Source organism: Sardina pilchardus, chromosome 2 (assembly GCF_963854185.1).
Source record: "Sardina pilchardus chromosome 2, fSarPil1.1, whole genome shotgun sequence".
In the NCBI taxonomy this organism is placed as follows: Eukaryota; Metazoa; Chordata; class Actinopteri; order Clupeiformes; family Clupeidae; genus Sardina; species Sardina pilchardus.
Window position 1 is genome coordinate 7,769,198 of NC_084995.1, and position 16,024 is coordinate 7,785,221.

The 16,024-nt window shown below is 41.1% G+C and overlaps 1 long non-coding RNA gene across 1 annotated transcript; it reads left to right on the plus strand.

Annotated features, from left to right (window-relative positions):
* Positions 1–4,210: 4,210 nt before the first annotated feature.
* On the plus strand, positions 4,211–6,682 carry LOC134100399 (uncharacterized). Its single transcript, XR_009941266.1, has 3 exons — positions 4,211–4,263; positions 6,423–6,492; positions 6,613–6,682. It is a non-coding gene; the product is annotated as an uncharacterized LOC134100399 (long non-coding RNA).
* The last annotated feature ends 9,342 nt before the right edge of the window (positions 6,683–16,024 follow it).

Genomic DNA, 16,024 nt, shown 5'->3' on the forward strand with positions numbered 1-16,024 from the left:
AATTTTGGACATAGGACCTAATTTCCAACTTTACCGAGGTGATATAGGTCGGTGGAGACCCTTTTTATCGTGTTTAACCCCTTCCTTCAGTTGCAGCGTCCCCCTTTGCTAACGCTGGTTCTTAGCTAAAGCATTTCTACGGTAACATCAGTCTGACATCAACAACAGTCTTACTCACTCCACCGCACATCCGAGACAAGTCAATTAAAACGTCAGACTATCGATATAGGTGTCCGTGTTGATAGAATAATTTTAGAAATAAAACTAACCTTGCAACTCAATGATTTATTACATTTTGAGGGACTAGTTTCTCAATATCAATCCGCCACTGCCATACAGGGAACAAAGTAGGCTATTGCAATGCGATGCAAGGTTAGTTTTATTTTCTAACATTGTTCTATCAACACAGGCATGTGCATTGATAGTCTGACGTTATCATTTATTTGTTTCGGGTGTTCTGTTGAGTGTTTTCTGTGGCAGGCTGGATGTTACCGTTGACTTGCGTTATGTCGGCACCTAGGTTAGCACGAGATGAACGCTGCAACTCAAGGAAGGGCAGAAATTCACTGAAAACGGTCTTCACCGATCTATATCACCCCGACTAAGTTGGAGATAAGGTCCTTTGTCCAAAATTCCGAACTATTGCTTTAAGGCGAGACACGGCAGGAATTAACATAGTTTTGCTTCGGTTTGCCAACTTATCATGTATTCTTTCACACTATTACAACAACTAAGTCCGATTTACACATTTAGAGGTTTATTTCATTACCTTTTGTCTGATCACGCCTGTATATTTCTTCTAAATTCGCCAAAAGTTAGCATTCTAATGTGTCATAAACTAACCTACCGCGACCGTGATACAAAACATATCATGCGTGGTGTCGTTGGAAAGCTGTGTTTCGATCTCCTGCATGACGTTATGCCATCCAAATATGGACACTTAGTATCCGCAAGCAATCGCGAAAGTTCAAAGAAGAGTGTGGACTGAGAATGTATGTCATTTGCTGTGTTTCAAGGCTTCTCAAAATTAGTTTTTGTTGTTGTCATTTTCCAACATCTCAGCCTATGTAGCACTAACTTCAGTTATCAGTAGGCTATTCTGAAGATATTTACAGTTGGATATTGCATATGGATGTGAGAAGAAAGAAAGTGTTCCTAGTGCATTTCTACATGTGTGAAATGAATGTCCCACACTGGGATTAGGCCTACTGCAGCTGAAGAAGACTTGAAGAAGAATCTGTCTATTCACATTTTTCTACCAGCCATTGATAAGTTGATTACATTTCTAACATGTTGTATTAAAGAAAATATAGGCTAGAAAATAACTCTTTGTTTGTGCTGTAAAGTGGTTAGAAGAAATTAAATCGGAATCGGCTAAAATTGGTATCGGCCGGTCAAACTCGATGAAAAATCGGAAATCGGAATCGGCCAAAAAATTGCAATCGGTGCATCTCTAGAAGCTACATTTTTCAAATGGAAGGTGGATATGTGCATGAGGTAAGTTACTGTCTTGAGATATGTCATATAATTTGCTATTTAAAAAAAATAAACCTTCATGTTATAATAAGCTTGGGCAAATGAAGCCACACGTCAGCGAAGTCATGCTAGCAAACTTTATAACAAGCCCCTTTTGTCAAGGGATACTGAGATAAAGTCAGAATATTGCATATCGATGTTGTTTTGCAAAGAAGGTAAGGTTACTTGCAGTCTTCATGTCACTCCAGCAAATAAGATACATCCAACAACCTTAATTTCAACATCAGCAACATTAGCATGCTAATGTTAGCTCCCTGTAACTATAGAGAATGGGAACGGAAGTTAGCGGCGCAGTGCATTCTGGGACAAAAAGGGCGTTTTCCTCCATTAGGTGAGGCCGCGGCGCGAATTATAAACAAGAAACCTATGGAAACCTATGATATTTCGAACAAGATCGGCTAGCCAAAACAGTAACACTAGATGTAAACATTTAGGCTACTATGCTAAAAACTAGTAGTAGAAGTAGTAATGGACCGTACAGAGACAAGCTCCTGCCAGACGCGAGGAAACGTTATATAGAAAAGATATCTTTGATCGGTAACATGGATCCCTATGACAGACCATCTGGAGAGTGGACGTGAGACCCTGAAAGTAATACAAAGACACTCCGTTGTTGATTTTTTTTACCTGACGATCGTGGGCACGGACGTTACATCCAACAACACAACAGGTTCGTCCCATGATGTGTGAAAAACAGTGTTAGAAACAGCGAGTTAGCAATGTTTTACGATGTTTACAATGGTACAGCATTGGCAGCAGCGTACAAGTGGCCTCACGTATGTATCCCAGACGCCACCGCGGCGCAACCGCGAAATGTCCGCGACGTCACATTCCCATTCTCTATAGGTGAAGCCATAGCAACGGTAGTCTTTTAGCTAGCTCGATTGCTAATTGCTGCGCTGGAAATGGCTACCGCCGTTCATTCCGACATACCAGCACTCCGACATTGACGTCCAATTGTCGTAGTGGAGGCATGTCTCTATATGGGAGAAAATCCCACCACTCCGACATTTTTTTTTTTTCATGGTCGCAGTGGCGATATTTAATTTTTTTTTCAAACAACGTGCCATTCCGACATGAGGTCATTAATAGGCTATTAATGTCATAACTATATCCAATTGTGTAAAATAATAAAGATTCACATTTAAAATGTCATTGTGAAGACTTCTTGATATGGTTATGTGTCTGTTACGTGCACGACTCGGGGAAGTGAAAGCAGTTCTATTAGGCATGGCAAGTTTTCTTCTCTGTCTCATTATTCGCGGACTAAGTGGAGCGTTATTATTTTGCTGTCACTTCGTCTGTTTTATGGCCAAGAAGGTTGTATTTGGTATCTGTGGATAGCTCTAGCTCTGCTATTTTATCTGACATGCAAGCCGTATCTTTTTAACCACGGTTTCACGAGTAAATCAAACGAAAGTGGTAGCCGAAGCTATATGATTCTTATTTGTTTGTCACTTCGTCTGTTTCTATAACACAAAAGGATCGATGTGTTTGGTATCAATGGAAAGCTATGTTTCTCCTCTTTCATTTGATATGCGTGTTATGTCTGTGTGATGCCTGGTCCCGGAGTAATTCAAGCGAGAGCAGTGACTGCGTGGGTGAACGCAGAGCATTATAGACTGTAAATATGATATACTTTCATTTAAATTCATGATTTTATTTTTATTATCATACTTGATCGTACAGACACGTGTCTAGTCTCGTTGGAAAGCCCCGGTTCTGAGCTCTTTCATGCATAGGTCTCATCTGGCTGTGACTAATAATCGTGGAGCAATGTAACAGAGAAGAATGGGTGTTTTTTTTGACGCACTTTGCGTCCGTCGGGCTCATATAGGTCCGTTAAATTGACGTGGAAAAAAATAGGATTTGTAAACTGTCGGAATGGGGGTACTAAAATGTGTCGGATTGGCAGCATGTCGGACGAAAGGGATGTCGGACTGCCGGCATGTAACCGCTGGAAATGTGACATCTGCTAGCTGACACCCTTCATTTACAGCAACTGTGCTAAGCTAAAGCTAAAAACGCTAACCGTTTTTTCCCCCACTGTTCTAACTCTGGGGGTTGAGAGTTTGTTACTGTCATTTCGGTAATTTCGCATTCGTGTCCGTCACATAATTTAGGACTTGGTAGGCTTTTACTAACCCCTCTCTTTTTTGTCACACGATGTTAGTCACTAGTCAAAGTGTCCTGAGCAGTAGTGATGGATTTTATTGTTCGATGCCATGACACAGTTCGCGCCGTTCAGTTCGCCAAGATGATTCGTTCTTACAGTTCGTTCGTACGTTCGTTCAGTTGTATTTCCGGTATAACGTAGTTCAGCATGAATCACAAGCTCCTCATTCACAAACGATCGTTCAGTTGTATTTCCGGTATAACGTAGTTCAGCGTGAATCACAACCTCCTCATTCACAAACGATCGTGCGAACGGTCAACAAAGTTATGGTCAAATACATCTGCAACTTGGTTATATGTCCCAGACAGCAAAGGAGTCCAAAACGGACCCGCGCTCAAGCCGCCACATCCGCCTGACAGTCAGCCTCCGTTTTGGATACGGGCACAGAACACATTTCGCCTCCGTTAACGCGCCTTCATACGGCGGATCCACGCCGGACCCTTTGCGGATGCGCACATCGAACGCGCCCTTCAAATCTGCTAACGGTTTCCTTCCTCAGTTTTTTCGCTGATGGAGTGCGGAGGCGAAACAGCGGTGTCTGCGGGCTCACTGTAAGTATGCTTCTATATGCTTTATTTATGCAGTTACCTAGTATATTCAGTGAAAACGTATTTCCATAACACAAGTTACCAACTTATCTAGCTTTATTTGCTGATATAATCCGTAATTTGCTATACTGGCCATCTGATGATACACACCAGCTAACGTCTAGCAGCTAGCTTGCGCAAGCTAATTTAGCTCACTTTCGACAGGGCTAAATCTTGTCCAACTTGGGCTTTGTTACATTTTTAATCAAAGCTAAACTCATAACTCAGTTAAAATTGAGCGAAGCTTGATTTAGTTGAACGCTAACTTCATATATGCCTGTGAACAACAAGTTGGTTTGCGTGAGCTAGCGTTAGCTTGTTGGCTAACGATAACGTTAAACTGTCATGAATATTTTTTGTTAACGTTAGCAGCTAATGAAAGCTTAGATGTTGGACTCGGGAGTCTTTAACCCTCTAACCGCCCAAGGCGCCGTACGGCGACAAGCAACATCACTGATTAAAACAGACGGTAGATCCGAGTAGGGTGACAAATCGCCTTTGTACTCTCCACCACTAGTTGGCAGACATCCAGAGCTTCGATTCAAGCCCAAATTCGAGTAAGAAAGTTTTCAGGAAGTGCCTGTATTACTCGCGAGAAACAAAAAAAAAGACGCATTTCCTGTTTATAACGCGGAAGTGAAATGCGCGATCGCTATGCACAAATTGAAGCAGAAAAACGGCAAATGTTAAAAAACAAAGTCGTGTGTTATGAAGTCTTGGGTCTGCCATTCACCTACTCTGATTCTGAAGGAGAATATCTGCCTTTTGGAGATTATGATCGGTCGTTCATTGGCAGTGACAGTCAAGATGCGTCTGTGAATGGAGGTGGGTCTTTGCGTGTGTACGTCAATGTTTACCTGCAGCAATGTTGACCAAAGGGTTCAAATAAGCATGGTGTGCTTGGTGCCAGTGATAATCATGATGATAGTGTCTGTAATTGACATGGTACAGACAGCAGGTCTAGTAAAAATAGGGCTCTGAAGAACTACAAAGTCATCCGCGATAGGAACTGATTTGACCAGGCTACTTTATTATATAGTAACATAGGGATTGTGGTAATACTAATAGTTTACTATTGTAGGTTTACATGTGGCTGTGGTCCTGTTTGTTTGTTATGTCGGAGAAATTACAAAAATCAAAGTAAAACTGCTCAAATGTGTTCAACAATCAGTATTTACTGAAATGTGCATAATTTGACGCTATTGCCAATCTGTGACGTCATAATATGCAAATTAGATGAGTAAATTTACTCCCTTTATAAACTTTAGTTCATACTCAATGATTTTCACATTTACAGTAGGACTTTATCTCTGACCACTTTTAAGCCATGGCCTTTTGCATTTTTTATGCAAAAATCCAAAAAAACCCGGGCGGTTAGAGGGTTAAGAAGACTTAGCTGCTAGATGTGTTTACATCTTATTCCGTTCTTGGAGGGAGGCTGATTTCACATGTTTACCTATCCTGGATAAGATAACGTTTGTGATTTTAAATTATGAACGACGTATCGATAGTTCTAGTAGCAACTAGCTGCTAGTAATGCAAGCTATGCGCCATGTCAGGCGCATGCTCAGACCTGTTTTAAACTTTCTGAACTCGTAAATGGCAGCAAGAAATACCCTCGGGATTCGTGCCTTTACATTTCTACACGCGTTAGCGAGAAACCGGCCTACTATTCAATCTAAAACTTCTGGTTTTCAGGCGTGTTTCCTGGTGAGTTTTTCAATTGAATAGTAGAGATTACTCGTTAACTTTCATTAAATATAAGGGCACAAATCCCGAAGCCATTTATGAAGAAACTGCCGTCAATGAGGTCATTTAATGCTGAACGTTTTTTGGAGCATGATTTGACTGAAAACAGAGACACTTATATAAAGACTTTGCTGAAAAGGAGAAACACATTAGAGGCAGTAGTTGACTTGATGCATATCCTTGCTTTGCTTTGTCACAGACCAGACTCTTTTCAAAGTTTAGAATATGGGAAGAGGAGCTAAATTGATCAACACCATATTCTCTGGATCCCAATATAATTCTATTTTGATGGGGTGTAATATTGGTAATAATAAATATTTGCCTTTTCCCCCCTGATGATAACAGTTATGCATATTTATGTGTCTGTGTTACAGGTCATTCACAAGTGGCTCCAGTCTGGTTTGGGGGTCTACCCTTTCTTATCATGTCCTGCCACCCAATAAAGTAAGCTATACAGCCTCACATTTGATTTGTTTGACTTGGATGTATAAGTGGTTATGATAACTATTTGGCAATTTATTTCTGAAGATAGAAGTAATGCATATTTTTGTATATGTGTTACAGGCCATTCACAAGTGGCTCCAGCCTGGTTTGGGGGTCTAGCCTTTCTCATCCAGTCCTGCCACCCAATAAAGTAAGCTATACAGTTTTACATTTGAGTTATTTGACTTGGATGTATTAGTGGTTATGATAACTATTTGGCAATTTATTTCTGATGATAGAAGTAATGCATATTTATGTATATGTGTTACAGGCCATTCACAAGTGGCTCCAGCCTGGTTTGGGGGTCTAGCCTTTCTCATCCTGTCCTGCCACCCAATTAGTAGGGGGGATTATCAACAAAAAAGGGCCTAATCGTTACGCGTCGGATAGAAGCACCAAAATTGGTACAGACACTCTTTATGATGTATCTCATCATATCAGAAGGGGTGCCCCAAATTTCTGGTTCATTAAGGTCATTTTTTAAGGGAAAATCCAAGATGGCTGCCAGAAACGGCCTTAGGATAATAAAACATTGCATAGTTTGGGCATCTTGATTTATTCTGCTACTTTATCATTTCACATGTAATATATAGAGATGGTTAACAAATAATATATGCAAGATAACCCATGTAAACAATCTTACATGTCTATTATACAACTTTAAAGTGGAAAAAAACAGGCTTAAAACAGTCAGAATGGCATGACTCCCCCAGTGAATCCTCACCTGAGTAGTTAATTATTCATTTATGCATAACATTAATATTCTTAAAAACTTTTGGGAGAATCACTTAATCATTTTCAAAAGACAGCTTATTGTTTAATTGTCCACATGAGCAGAGATCTAGCCCTAAATAGGAACACAACTCATGTTATGCTAGCGTTAGCATTAGCATTAGCCAATGTAGACCCACCAGCTGGGTTGAGTTAAAGCTGGACAAACAAAGATTCCTAGGCTAATTGTGTCCCTGTGATCACTTGGGGTCTTTTTTTTGCGTATTTGTGCCCTTTGGATCTTCCTGGGGGGTATTGTCGTATTCTTTCGGGCATAATGTTATAGGAACTATGAAATTTAGATTTGTACTACAGTAATGGTAGCCAGCTACTAAGGTGTGTAAAATGTACATTGAGTAAGGCTGTGTCTCATTACACTTACTTCCGTCAGTACACTGCTAATGTGCACTTACTGACGTAGTGCTCACTTTTGATGGTTAGTACTGTCCCAAAAGGGGCCTTCCCCAAACTTCCCACAAAGGTGGGAGCATGAAACATTCTAAAATCACTTGGTTAAATGCTGAAGCATTCAAAGTTCCTTTCATTTGAACTAAGGGACCAAGCCCTGTGCACCAGTGTACAAAGCAAGGTCCATAAAGGCATTGATGACAGAGATTGGTGTGGATGAACTTGACTGGCCTGCACAGGGTCCTGACCTCAACCCAATAGAACACCTTTGTAGTCAGGTAGAACCCCAGGATAGGTGTGACATAAGGTACTAATGCAATTTTTTTGCATAATCTGATAGTTTAGGGGGTGTAGACTCAGAATCTGACGGGTGCCGCTCCGGCACCCTTGAGCATTTTCCTTAAAATGACATCATCTGCCACACCCCTTTTTGATCATAGAAAGTCGTCTAAATATACATTGACATATAAACCCATCATGTATGGTATCAAATTAAAGCTCTTCTCATGCAGGAATCAGCTTTGACCATCAAAAAGATGAAAAAAAAAAAGTTTTTAATGACATAATCTGCCACGCCCCCTTTTGTTGACCATAAAAAAAGAACTAGACTCACATTACTGTATAAAACCCATCATGTATGGTATCAAATGAAAGCTCTTCTCAAACACAAATCAATGATGTCGATTTAAAAAAATGCTCAAAATTATCCCTCCAGAGAACATAATAACTGTAAAATCTGGTACGGTCACACCTCTGAAATGGTAGGCTGAGCAACAAATTGCATCAACCCTCACCAATTAATCAAATAGACAACAAAGTAGCACTTTATCACAGATTTCTGAAAGCAACTATATCAAGAACATGTTGCCAGGCTGGCCTTGTACACATCACAAACATCAAATGTCTCCTCCAAAGAACATTCATTCAATCAGACATTTCTCCCTCGCTGTCATCAGTATCCTCCACTGGAAGTCGAATTTTTATTTGCACACTGCTCATCACCTTTGCAATGGATCCCTGAAGCAGACGACCACCTCGTGACCCAAAGAGAGAGCCATTAAGAGACCAGGAAGGGCAGTACATCTGCTACACATGTGGAGAGTCCGGTCACACCAGTCAACAGTCATGGCCAAGTCACCCGGCAAAGACATGCTCCAGGAGAGGCAGACAGTGCACAGAATACTCCACCAGAGAGCGAACCAAGGCCCCCTGGTTAATCAATGATCAGGAGTGGGCTGGCAGACTGTGTTGACACTGAAGTCGACCAGTTCCTGAAACAAAATGCATTTGGTCACTGCTGGACGGTTGACCTGATGATCTCTGGAGTGAAGACAAGCTGCCTTTGGGACACTGGGTTTGAGGTCACCACCATCAAAGAGTCTCACTTTAGAGAACACTTTGGGGAGGAACAGCTAAAGTCCACCCATTGGGTGGAGCCTATGGACTGAACATGCCGGTCCTAGGTTGTCTTGAAGCAGATGTTGAGTGTTTTGGAACCACTCTTTAGTGGCGGTGCATCTTCATACTGAGAGACACCCATCTGGATGTTGTAAAGATGTAAAAATGGGCTCCCTGGCATTATGGGGATGAATATCATCAAAGATCTAGTGACCTCTCTGCTGGGTGTGGATGCAATGAGGATGAAAAGGCTGCTCCACTAGAGGCAAGTGTCCGTCGTGTGTTGGCTAGGGTCAAGAATTAGGTGGAATTCTTGGATTCAGATGGCAAAATTGGGTTTGTCAAGGTGGCTGGCAGAGAAGTGAACACCATCCCACCACACAGTAAAAAGGTGATTGAAGGCTGGTGCCTCCAACAGTGGAATGCCATTCCTGGTGGAAGCCACTCCAAAGATCAGCATCCAGAAGGGGCTTCTGGTTGCCAACATACTCGGAAAGGCAGCAGGTGGAAAAGTCCCTGTCGGGGTTATGAATACCTGTGAGAAGGCCATAAAACTAATATCCAGGGCCAGGGTAGCTGTGGTGTCCAAGTCACAGAGGATCTGTCCAAAAGAGGTGGTGAGGTTTGATGAAATGGATGGGGTATTGCATGTTGAACAGTGTTCAGGCTACTGAAGATGGACACCAATGTATGCCTCTTCCAGTACAGGTAGCTGCAGGAGAGCTTAACTCGGCACAGCATGTAAAGCTTAGTGCACTGTTGAAAAGCTACGGGGATGTCTTCTCAAGCCACGACAATGACTGGCTACACAACTACAGTGACACATGACATAACATATAAACTGGTGACACCCACCCGATCAAAAGTTCAAGCGACATGTACAGGACATAGTGGGGCAAAGAGAGTAGCAGCCCCTGGGCATCGCCAGTGGTCATTGTGCGAAAAAAAGACGGGAGTGTGCGCTTTTGCTGTGACTACAGAAAGCTGAACATGGTCATGTGCAAAGATGCATACCCACTTCCACGGATAGAGGAGGCGCTTCATGCACTGGGCAAGGCACAGCTGTTCCCCACTTTGGACCTGACATGGGTTACTTTCAAGTGGCTATGGGTGACCAGGATAGAGAGAAGACAGCTGTCTTTACCCCGTTTGGTGTCTATTCTTAAAGCATTAAAAAAACATGATAGGATGAAAAATATTGTTTTCTGTAATTCTTGGGGGGGATCCAAGGACAGTCATAATTAATGTGCTTAACTACCTGGGAAGTACCTCACAACATTGCTGTCAAATTCAGTGACAGATTCAAGGGAAATTATAACTAACATGCTAACTAACAGTCAAGGGTACATCAGACTTGCTATAATATTCACAATAAAATGAATTACTATTGAATGATTGTATTCCTGTATGTATTAGGCCAGGGGTTCTTAACCTTTTCAACCTTGAGGCCCAATTTGTTATAGTAGAAAGTGGCCTGGGGCCCATTTAATATTCATCATTCACATCCAAAAAGCGCATGTTTTTGTATTTATTGGTAGACATTTCACAAGTGCAATTTCATTACGTTACGTTAACGGTATTTGTTTTTAGACATGGCTGGATTCACTTAATGGTAGCTTTCTGGCGATGAACTTCTGGCCATCCATTCATTCTAACACATTGGGCAAGTCTCCCCTTTAGTGAAATGTGTAGTGTCAGAATCCCAGCAGTTTTGTAAGGATTCTTGTGAGTGCATAGGTATAACGACAATGTGCTAACGTAGCTAGCAGCATTTGCAGTACATATCCTCGATACGGATATACCCACAAGGTGAATGGAATTAAGTCTCATGCATTACTTAACTCTGATGTCTTCATTTGATAATCTACCCAGTACCGCGGCCCTTGCGGCCAACAGGTGCAACACTGAACATGTCTTGCGGCCCTCTGGTTAAGAATCACCGTAAGTCTGGGCCGCGGCCCTGTGGTTAAGAATCACTGTATTAGGCTAAATGGCAGTTCCATCATTTATTCAATTTAATACCAAAATATGGTATTAAATGATTTAGAGTCAGCTATTATGCGGCAAAAAGGAACGTAATCTGACCTTAAAGGTCACTTTGCAAATGGTATTTTGTTCTCTGAAGGGACCTGAACTATTTTTTTTCATCTTTTTGATGGTCAAAGCTGATTCCTGCATGAGAAGAGCTTTAATTTGATACCATACATGATGGGTTTATATGTTAATGTATATTCAGACGACTTTCTATGATAAAAAAGGGGTGTGGCAGATGATGTCATTTTAAAGAAAATGCTCAAGGGTGCCGGAGCGGCACCCATCAGATTCTGAAAGGACACCCCCTAAACTATCAATTTATGCAAAAAAATTGCATTAGTACCTTATGTCACACTTATGCCCAAATTCCACAAAGTTCTACCTGACTATTGGGATGAATTAGATGGACTGAGAGGCTGTCTACTCATCCAACATCAGTGTGTGACCTCACAAATGTGTTTCTGAAAGAATGGTAAAAAAAATCGGATAAACACACTGTGGAAAGTCTTCCCTGAAGCTGTTATAGCTGCAGAGGGTGGACCGACATCATATTAAACCCTATGGATTAAGAATGGGATGTGACTGAAATATGTGAGTCAAGGCAGGTGACCAAACACTTTTGGCAATTAGTGTACAGTACTTAGGTTGCTTTTGGTATAGGGCAAAACTTTCAGGAAATACACATCAATAGTGTTTTCAAAACCTTGAGGAAAAGAGCAAGTTCGGCTCTCCCAGGTTTTCTCTCTTTTTCAGGTTGTGATACAACCTTTAGGGCAAAAAGTCAGCATGGGCTGCATGGAAATAATCTCCAGAAGTAACAGGTGCCTTCACTGCTATGACATTAAATCTTTTTCAATTACTTAGCCAGGAAACAAACATATTTGCATTGCTGGAGAGGTACACTTGTGTTCTTTACGATAAGACAACCAATCTTGAAAAATTCAATGATCTCAGGAAGGATTTGTTTTCTCAAAAATGTCTCTCAATGGAAATACCCCTACCACACAGGCTGCACTGATTCAGCATTCAAATAGTGCAGTGTACTAGCCTGGGTTTCCCATACTGCCTTGCGCGGTGATTTATTTCACGCTGCTAAGGCAGTCTGGAAACTAACGCCCCCATGTTCGCCTGATGTTGGAGGCCAATCACAGAACAGGGGAGAAAGCAAGACCATGAAGAGCTATGCAGAGACGCATTTGATTGACATCCGTGGCGCCCAATGAACGGATCTGGGCATTTTTTCAAATACGAGAAAATGAACGTCTGGTTGCCAGACCACGTCTCATTTGAGAAGTGGGAGGCGTTAGCCAGGCTAGCAGTGTACTGTACCAAGCTAACATTTGGTCCAAAGGTCTGCAAGCTATCCAGTCAGTGCTTTCTCCTGAAAAATATGGATGGACTAAATTAGATGATTCTTGGACACCTTTATGGACACTTTTACCAGAGGCAGCGAAAGTATGTAGAGAACTTCTTAATGTGACAGCAAAGCTGAGCCTCTCTGCCTAGTGCCGATGCCAGGATGCTGGGTTGCCTTGCACAGCATTATGCCAATGTGCTGGAGCATGTGAATAGATGAAAATATGCAGTATGTGACTAATGTACTACTGTAATCTTACAAAGTTACAGGGGACATGTGTGCATCATTTTATGATTTTATGAGATCTGCCTGAGGTGCTTCTCTGTGTTTACAGTATCCTTAGGTAGCCATAGTGTATTTCTTTTCATAATTTATTTTCTTTTAAGACAGTTCTTCTTACCCTAGATAGCCCAAGATATTTGGGGCATTCCTTCTAGGATGTCTTAGGATCACCCAAGGAACATACCCAATTTTAAGCTTTTTAGAGGTTGTTTAGATGGTCTTTGAATTAGCTGCCAATTATGTGGCGGGCACGACCTTAGTGCAACCTTTTTCATTTTCTTAAAAAATTCACTACCTGTTAGAGATAGTTTTGGGCACCCCTTCTAGGATGTCTTAGGGTTATTTCGTCTTTTTATCATATCCGCCTTCCTTCCTCGGTTCTCCGGCTTGTTCCCACCGATCTATAAAGAACACTAGATAGACTATCCCATTGTTGCTGCCCCATCATTCTTTAACTAGGAAGGAAGGAAGGGATGATATAAAAAGATGAATGAGAAGAGCCTTTAGGATCACCCAAGGAACACCAAATTTCAAGTTTATTAGAGGTTAATTAGGTGGCATTTGAAATAGCTGACAATTTTGTGGCGAGCAGCACTGCCTTTTTCAATTTCTTTAAAAACTCACTTCCTGTTAGAGACATATTGGACACTCCTTCTAAGATGTCTTAGGATCACCCAATGAACATATACCAACTTTCAGGCTTTTTAGGGGTTGTTTATATGGTCTTTGAACTAGCTGCCAATTTTGTGGCGGGCAGTACAGCCTTTTCCAATAGTTTTTGAATCAGCTATCAATTGTATTGGCGGCCATTTTTAATTTCTTCAAAATCTCACTTCCTGTTTGAGATATTTTTGGGCACCCCTTCTGGGATGTCTTAGGATCACCCAAGGAACATGTATACCAAATTTCAAGCTTTTTAGAGGTTGTTTAGGCAGTCTTTGAATTAGCTGCCAATTTTGTGGCAGGAAGCGCAGTATTTTTTAGTTTTTTTCAAAAACCTCACTTCCTGTTTGAGAATTTTGGTGAAATCATCCAGGATGACTTAGGATCACCCAATGAACATATACACCAAATTTCAAGCTTTTAGGAGGTTGTATAGGTAGTTTTTGAATCAGCTTTCAATTGTATTGGCGGCCATTTTTAATTTCTCCAAAATCTCACTTCCTGTTTGAGATATTTTTGGGCACCCCTTCTGGGATGTCTTAGGATCACCAAAGGAACATGTATACCAAATGTCAAGCTTTTTAGAGGTTGTTTAGGCAGTCTTTGAAGTAGCTGCCAATTTTGTGGCAGGAAGCACAGTATTTTTTAGTTTTTTTCAAAAACCTCACTTCCTGTTTGAGAATTTTGGTGAAATCTTCCAGGATGACTTGGGATCACCCAATGAACATATACACCAAATTTCAAGCTTTTAGGAGGTTGTATAGGTAGTTTTTGAATCAGCTATCAATTGTATTGGCGGCCATTTTGAATTTCTCCAAAATCTCACTTCCTGTTTGAGATATTTTTGGGCACCCCTTCTAGGATGTCTTAGGATCACCCAAGGAACATATCTACCAAATTTCATGCTTCTATCCGCCGCGTAACGATTTTTCACATAATCTCCCCTACTAAATAAAGTAAGCTATACAGTTTTACATTTCATTTATTTGACTTTTGGTCCACACATTAGTCATATAAGATAAACATACTGTATGCCTTTGTAACTGGTGTTACCAGTTCAGGATGAATTGAAGGTAAATGTCAACATACACAAATGCCTTTCTCTGCTGTAATAAAATCCACTGTTTACCTCAAAAGCTCTGGTGGCGGTACCTTTATATTCATGTTGCTGACATTCAGTTGAAAAGTAGTAATGTACTGTATATGCTTCCAAAACGTAACTCATTTTGTTATGCTTGTATGATTACAGATGCTGTGAGAGAGTTATGCCCTGTGCCGCGGCTTCTGATTCAGTACAGCAGTTCAACCAGCCCAGCAAACAGGAAAAGCTCAAGGAGGTGTCTTAACTATCAGCATTCCTACCCAAACAGATCAAGCTACTGTTATGTCCAACTAAGAAAAACAATGGTCTGGTATGAAGGTTATCTGTGTTTTGAAACATAAATATTCATTAAATAATAATAAAAATGTTTGACACTATTTATGGTTGCATTTCATTTTACTTTATTATCTGTTTAAGGTATTTATTGTCTACGATGACTTATTTCATTGAGCATTGAGGTGCCGGTGACAAGTGTCTACTATTGTCTAGGAATTGCATGAAGGAGTTAAAAGTTTGTAACTTATTTAATAACTTGTAGGCTGTAGTGTAGCAGAGTTGAATTCATGTACTGTAAAACCCATATTCTAATGCTTACTGTTTCACACAATGAAGGTATTTGGCTGTAAAACCACAAGGTGCTTCACATGATAGATTTTGACTTAATCATTATTATGGTTGATACAAAACTTACTTTATGTAGCCTAGTGATATGTTGGCAAGTTAGATTAGGCTACAGTGTATTTCTGTAGTATAGTTTTGGCCATAATAAGATAAATCAGCAGGGATATAGGCCAGATGAACTGCTTCATGAACGGGTCCTAAACGGATCCGGGAGGATGATATAAACGCCTCCGAAATGAATCCATGGCGGATGCGCTGTTTAATTCGCGGGTCCGAAATGACTCCGCTGCGGATGCACGTCCATTTCGCGGGTTCGAAACGGACCCGTAGCGGATAAGCTGGTTCAAGCGCGGATGCGGATAGAGTCCGCCACGGAGTCTGGTCGGACCCGTGATGCGTAACCGCTTCGGACCCGCCGCGGTGTGCAAGTGGACGCAGTTTCGGACCCGTTTCGCGGATCCGTTCCGGAAGTCGCGGTACCTCCGCGGCGGATCCGCTACGGAGTCAGTTTGCTGTCTGGGGTGTAGCCTACTTTTACAAAAACACAACAGCTTTTATTAGGCAACTAATGTATTGTATTTACCTTGACATTAAATATATAGAAGTGTAATATACGGCTAGATCCGCATTATTTAATAAAATGTGTTCAGTCATAAAGAAACAGGGACTCAATTAGGGATGTAACGGTATGAAAATTTAACCCCACGGTTATAGTGACCAAAATTATCACGGTTTTCGGTATTATCGCGGTATTTTAAAAATTGTGTGTACAATATGTTAAGAAAGCGCTGATGGGTGTAGACAAGCTGAAATATTTTAGTTTAAAAAAGTATTTCTTACATTAAAAATATAGGCAA